This window comes from Solanum lycopersicum, chromosome 9, assembly GCF_036512215.1.
Source record: "Solanum lycopersicum chromosome 9, SLM_r2.1".
NCBI classification, from domain to species: Eukaryota; Viridiplantae; Streptophyta; class Magnoliopsida; order Solanales; family Solanaceae; genus Solanum; species Solanum lycopersicum.
Genome location: NC_090808.1, coordinates 62026596 through 62034467, shown reverse-complemented (window position 1 = coordinate 62034467; position 7872 = coordinate 62026596).

Here is a 7872-nt window from a genome sequence, read left to right as displayed (position 1 = left end):
GACCCATTTGGAGGGTCAAACGAGCCCCGAAACGAGCATACGCCTCATTTCGACAATTTTCGTGTGCTATAGCACACCATTTTTTGGGTGATCCGGATTCCGACGTCAAAAATGCCAAATGTTTTCGTGGACATCCGTCAAGACCTTGTCTATGCATACGGTTTTCTATCACGGCTTGTCCGACCCATTTGGAGGGTCAAACGAGCCCCGAAGCGAGCATACGCCTCATTTCGACGATTTTTGTGTGCTATAGCACACCATTTTTTGGGTGATCCAGATTTCAACGTCAAAAATGCCAAATGTTTTCATGGACGTATGTCAAGACCTTGTCTATGCATACGGTTGGCCATCACGGCTTGTCCAACCCATTTGGAGGGTCAAACGAGCCCCGACGCGAGCATACGCCTCATTTCGACAATTTTCGTGTGCTATAGCACACCATTTTTTGGGTGATTCGGATTCCGACGTAAAAAATGCCAAATTTTTTCGTGGACGTCCGTCAAGACCTTGTCTATGCATATGGTTTGCCGTCACGGCTTGTCCAACCCATTTGGAGGGTCAAAAGAGCCCCGAAGCGAGCATACGCCTCATTTTGACGTTTTTCGTGTGCTATAGCACACCATTTTTTGGGTGATTCGGATTCCGACGTCAAAAATGCAAATTTTTTTGTGGACGTTCGCCAAGACCTTTTCTATGCATACGGTTGGCCATCATGGCTTGTCCGACCCATTTGGAGGGTCAAACGAGCCCCGAAGCAAGCATATGCCTCATTTCGACGATTTTTGTGTGCTATAACACACCATTTTTTTGGGTGATCCGGATTCCGACGTCAAAAATGTCAAATTTTTTCGTCGACGTCCGTCAGGACCTTTTCTATGCATACGGTTGGCCATCACGGCTTGTCCGACCCATTTGGAGGGTCAAACGAGCCCCGAAGCGAGCATACGCCTCATTTCGATGATTTTCGTGCGCTATAGCACACCATTTTTTGGGTGATCCAGATTCTGACGTCAAAATTGCCAAATTTTTTTGTGGACGTCCGTCAGACCTAGTCTATGCATACGGTTGGCCATCACAGCTTGTCCGATCCATTTGGAGGGTCAAACGAGCCCCGAAACGAGCATACGCCTCATTTCGACAATTTTCGTGTGCTATAGCACACCATTTTTTGGGTGTTCCGGATTCCGACGTCAAAAATGCCAAATGTTTTTGTGGACGTCCGTCAAGACCTTGTCTATGCATATGGTTTGCCGTCACGGTTGTCCGACCCATTTGGAGGGTCAAACGAGCCCCGAAGCTAGCATACGGCTAATTTCGACGATTTTCGTATGCTATAGCACACCATTTTTTGGGTGATCCGGATTCCGACGTCAAAAATGCAAATTTTTTTTGTGGACGTTCGCCAAGACCTTGTCTATGCATACGGTTGGCCATCACGGCTTGTCCGACCCATTTGGAGGGTCAAACGAGCCCCGAAGCAAGCATATGCCTCATTTTGACGATTTTTGTGTGCTATAGCACACCATTTTTTGGGTGATCCGGATTCCGATGTCAGAAATGCCAAATGTTTTTGTGGACGTTCGTCATAACCTTGTCTATGCATACAATTGGCTATCACGACTTGTTCGACCCATTTAGAGGGTCAAACAAGCCACGAAGCGAGCATACGCCTCATTTCGACGATTTCCGTGTGCTATAGCACACCATTTTTTGGGTGATCCGGATTCCGATGTCAAAATGCCAAATTTTTTCGTTGACGTCTCTCAAGACCTTTTCTATGCATACGGTTGGCCATCACAGCTTGTCCGACCCATTTGGAGGGTCAAACGAGCCCCGAAGCGAGCATACGCCTCATTTGGACGAATTTCGTGTGCTATAGCAAACCATTTTATGGGTGATCCGGATTCCAACATCAAAAATGCCAAATTTTTTCGTGGACATCCGTCAAGACCTTGTCTATGCATACGGTTGGCCATCACGGCTTGTCCAACCAATTTGGAGTGTCAAACGAGCCCCGAAGAGAGCATACGCCTCATTTTGACGATTTCCGTGTGCTATAGCACACCATTTTTTGGGTGATCCGGATTCCAATGTCAAAATGCCAAATTTTTTCGTGGACGTCTCTCAAGACCTTGTCTATGCATATGGTTGGCCATCACAGCTTGTCCGACCCATTTGGAGGGTCAAACGAGCCCCGAAGTGAGCATACGCCTCATTTGGACGAATTTCGTGTGCTATAAGCACACCATTTTTTGGGTGATCCAGATTCCGATGTCAAAAATGCCAAATTTTTTCATGGACGTCCGTTAAGACCTTGTCTATGTATACGGTTGGCCATAACGGCCTTTTCGACCAATTTGGAGGGTCAAACGAGCCCCGAAGCAAGCATACGCCTCATTTCGATGATTTTCGTATGCCATAGCATACCATTTTTTGGGTGATCCAAATTCTGACGTCAAAAATGCCAAATATTTTCGTGGACGTCCATCAAGACCTTTTATATTCATACGGTTGTCCATCACGGTTTTTACGAACCATTTGGAGGGTCAAACGAGCCTCGAAGCGAGCATACGCCTTATTTCGACGATTTTCGTGTGCTATAGCACACCATTTTTTGGGTGATCCAGATTCCGAGGTCAAAATGCCAAATTTTTTCGTGGACGTCCGTCAAGACCTTGTATATGCTTATGGTTGGCCATCACGGCTTGTCTGACCCATTTGGAGGGTTAAACGAGCTCCTAAACGAGCATACGCCTCATTTCAACGATTTTCGTGTACTATAGCACACCATTTTTTGGGTGATCCGGATTCCGATGTCAAAAATGCCAAATGTTTTTGTGGACGTCTGTCAAGACCTTGTCTATGCATACGCTTAGCCATCACGGCTTGTCTGACCCATTTGGAGGGTCAAACGAGCCCCGAAGCGAGCATACGCCTCATTTCGACGATTTTCGTGTGCTATAGCACACCATTTTTTGAGTTATCCAGATTTCAACTTTAAAAATTACAAATTTTTTCGTGGACGTCCGTCAAGACCTTGTCTATGCATACGGTTCACCATCACGGCTTGTCCGACCCATTTGGAGGGTCAAACGAGCCCCGAAGTGAGCATACGCCTCATTTTGATGATTTTCGTGTGTTATAGCACACCATTTTTTGGGTGATCCGGATTCTGACGTAAAAAATGCAAAAAATTTTCATGGACGTCCGTCAAGACCTTGTATATGCGTACGGTTGTCCATCACGGCATGTCCGAACAATTTGGAAGTCAAACGAGCCTCGAAGCGAGCATACGCTTCATTTCGACGATTTTCGTGTGCTATAGCACACCATTTTTTGGGTGATCCGGATTCCGACGTCAAAAATGCAAAAGTTTTTCGTGGACGTCATTCAAGACCTTGTCTATTCATACGGTCGACCATCACGACTTGTCCGACCCATTTGGAAGGTCAATGGAGCCTCGAAGCGAGAATACGCCTCATTTCGATGATTTTCGTGTGCTATTGCGCACCATTTTTTGGGTGATAGGGATTCCGACGTCAAAATGCTGAATTTTTTCGTGGACGTCCGTCAAGACCTTGTCTATGCATACGGTTTGCCATCACGGCTTGTCCGACCCATTTGGAGGGTCAAACGAGCCCCAAAGTGAGCATACGCCTCATTTCGACGATTTTCGTGTGCTATAGCACACAATTTTTTTGGGTGATTCAGATTCCGCCGTCAAAAATGCAAAATTTTTCATGGAGGTCCGTCGTGACCTTGTCTATGCATACGGTTGGCCATCACTGCTTGTCTGACCCATTTGGAGGGTCAAACGAGCCCTGAAGCGAGCATACACCTTATTTCAATGATTTTTGTGTGCTATAACACTCCATTTTTGGGTGATACGGATTCTGACGTCAAAAATGCCAAATTTTTTCGTGGATGTCCGTTAAGACATTCCATCACGGCTTGTCCGACCCACTTGGAGGGTCAAACGAGCCCCGAAGCGAGCATACGCCTCATATCGATGATTATCGTGTGTGTAGCACACCATTTTTGGGTGATATGGATTCTGATGTCAAAAATGCCAAATTTTTTTGTGGACGTCCGTCAAGACCTTGTCAATACATACGGTTGGTCATTACGGCTTTTCCGACCTATTTGGAGGGTCCAACGAGCCCCGAAGCGAGCATACGCCTCATTTTGATGAATTTCGTGTGTTATAGCACACCATTTTTTGGGTGATCCGAATTCCGTCGTCAAAAATGCCAAATGTTTTCGTGGACATCCGTCAAGACCTTGTCTATGCATACGGTTAGCCATCACGGCTTGTACGACCCATTTGGAGGGTCAAACGAGCTCCGAAGCGAGCATACGCCTCATTTCGACGATTTTCGTGTGCTATAGCACACAATTTTTTGGGTGATTCGGATTCTGCTGTCAAAAATGCCAAATTTTTCATGGAGATCCGTCAAGACCTTGTCTATGCATACGGTTGGCCATCACGGCTTGTCTGACCCATTTGGAGGGTCAAACGAGCCCCGAAGCGAGTATACGCCTTATTTCGATGATTTTTGTGTGCTATAACACACAATATTTTTTGGGTCATCCGGATTCTGACGTCAAAAATGCCAAATTTTTTCGTGGACGTCCGTTAAGACATTATCTATGCATACGGTTGGCCGTCACGGCTTGTCCGACCCACTTGGAGGGTCAAACGATCCCCGAAGCGAGCATACTCCTCATTTCAATGATTATCGTGTGTGTAGCACACCACTTTTGGGTGATATGGAATCCGACGTCAAAAATGCCAAATTTTTTCGTGGACGTCCATCAAGACCTTGTCAATGCATACGGTTGGGCATCACGGCTTGCCCGACCCACTTGGAGGGTCTAACGAGCCCCGAAGCGAGCATACGCCTCATTTTGACGATTTTCGTGTGCTATAGCACACCATTTTTTGGGTGATCCGGAGTCCGACGTCAAAAATGCCAAATATTTTGGTGGACGTCCGTCAAGACCTCGTCTATGCATATGGTTGGCCATCACGGCTTGTTCGACCCATTTGGAGGGTCAAACGAGCCCTGAAGTGAGCATACGCCTCATTTCGACTATTTTCGTGTGCTATAGCACACCATTTTTTGGGTGATCATGATTCCGACGTCAAAAATGCAAAATTTTTTTGTGGACGTCCTTCAAGACATTTTCTATGCATACGGTTGGCCATCACATCTTTTCCGAACCATTTGGAGGGTCAAACGAGCCCGGAAGCGAGCATACGCCTCATTTCGATGATTTTCGTGTGCTATAACACACCATTTTTTTGGTGATCTGGATTCCGACGTCAAAAATGCCAAATTTTTTTGTAGACGTCCGTCAAGACCTTGTCTATGCAAACGGTTGGCCATCACAGCTTGTCCCACTCATTTGGAGGGTCAAACGAGCCCCGAAGCGAGCATACGCCTCATTTCGACGATTTTCGTGTGCTATAGCACACAATTTTTTCGGTGATCCGAATTTCGATGTTAAAAAGGCCAAATTTTTTTGTGGCAGTGCGTCAAGACCTTCTCAATGCATTTGGTTGGACATCACGGCTTGTCTGACCCATTTGGAGGGTCAAACGATCCCCGAAGAGAGCATACGCCTCATTTCGATGATTTTCGTGTGCTATAGCACACCATTTTTTGGGTGATCCGAATTCCGTCGTTAAAAATGCCAAATGTTTTCGTGGACGTCATTCAAGACCTTGTCTATGCATATGTTTGGCCATCACGTCTTGTTCGACCCATTTGGAGTTTCAAACAAGCCCCGAAGCGAGCATACGCCTTATTTCGACGATTTTCGTGTGCTATAGCACACCATTTTTTTGGTGGTCCAGATTCCGACGTCAAAAATGCCAAAATTTTTTGTGGACGTCCGTCAAGACTTTTCTATGCATATGGTTGGCCATCACGGCTTGTCCGACCAATTTGAAGGGTGAAACGAGCCCCGAAGCGAGCATACGCCTCATTTCAATGATTTTCGTGTGCTATAGCACACCATTTTTTGGGTGATCCGGATTCCGACGTCAAAAATGCCAAATGTTTTCATGGACGTCCGTCAAGACCTTGTCTATGCATATGGTTGGCCATCATGGCTTGTCCGACCCATTTTGAGGGTGAAACGAGCACCGAAGCGAGCATACGCTTCATTTCGACAATTTTCGTGTGCTATAGCACACCATTTTTTGGGTGATCCGGATTCCGACGTCAAAAATGCCAAATATTTTTGTGGACGTCCGTCAAGACCTTGTCTATGCATACGGTTGGCCATCACGTCTTGTCCGACCCATTTGGAGGGTCAAGCGAGCCCGAAGCGAGCATACACCTCATTTCAATGATTTTCGTGTGCTATAGCACACCATTTTTTTGGTGATCCGTATTCCGACGTCAAAAATAGCAAATTTTTTTGTGGACGTCCCTCAAGACCTTGTCAATGCATACGGTTGTACATCACGGCCTGTCCGACCCATTTGGAGTGTCAAACGAGCCCCGAAGCGAGCATATGCCTCATTTCGACGATTTTCGTGTGGTATAGCACACCATTTTTTGGGTGATCCGGATTCTGATGTCAAAAATGCCAAATTTTTTCGTAGACATCCGTCAAGACCTTGTATATGTATACAGTTGTCCATCACGGCTTTTCCGACCCATTTGGAGGGTCAAACGATCTCCGAAGCGAGCATCAACTCATTTTGACGATTTTCGTGTGCTATAGCACGCCATTTTTGGATGATCCGGATTGAAACGTCAAAAATGCCAAAAGTTTTCGTGGACGTCCGTCAAGACCTTTTCTATGCATACGGTTGGCCATCACGGCTTGTACGACCCATTTGGAGGGTCAAACAAGCCCCGAAGCGAGCATACGCCTCATTTCGACGATTTTCGTGTGTTATAGCACACAATTTTTTGGGTGATCCGGATTCAGACGTCAAAAATGCCAAATTTTTTTGTGGACGTCCGTCAAGACCTTTTCTATGCATACGGTTGGCCATCACGGCTTGTCCAACCCATTTGAAGGGTCAAACGAGCCCCGAAGCATGCATACGCCTCATTTCAACGATATTCATGTGCTATAACACACCATTTTTTGGGTGATCCAGATTCCGACGTCAAAAATGCCAAATTTTTTCGTGGACGTCCGTCAAGACCTTGTCTACGCATACGGTTGGCCATCACGGCATGTCCAACCCATTGGGAGGGTCAAACGAGCCCCGAAGCGAGCATACGCCTCATTTCGACGATTTTCGTATGCTATAGCACACCATTTTTTGGGTGATCCGGATTCCGATGTTAAAAATGCCAAATTTTTTCATGGACGTCTGTTAAGACCTTGTCTATGCATACAGCTGGCCATCACGGCTTGTCCAACTCATTTGGAGGGTCAAACGAGCCCTGAAGCTAGCATTTGCCTCATTTCGACGATTTTCGTGTGCTATAGCACACCATTTTTTGGGTGATCCGGAGTCCGACGTCAAAAATGCCAAATCTTTTCGTGGACATCTGTCAAGACCTTTTCTATCCATACGGTTTGCCATCATAGATTGTCCAACCCATTTGGAGGGTCAAACGAGCCCCGAAGCGAGCATACACCACATTTTGACGATTTTCGTGTGCTATAGCACACCATTTTTTAGGTGATCTCGATTCCGACGTCAAAAATGCCAAATTTTTTCGTGGACGTCCGTCAAGAGCTTGTCTATGCATACGGTTGGCCATCACGGCCTGTCCGACCCATTTGGAGGGTCAAACGAGCCCCGAAGCGAGCATACGCCTCATTTAGACGATTTTCATGTGCTATAGCACACAATTTTTTGGGTGATCCAGATTCCGACGTGAAAAATGCCAAATT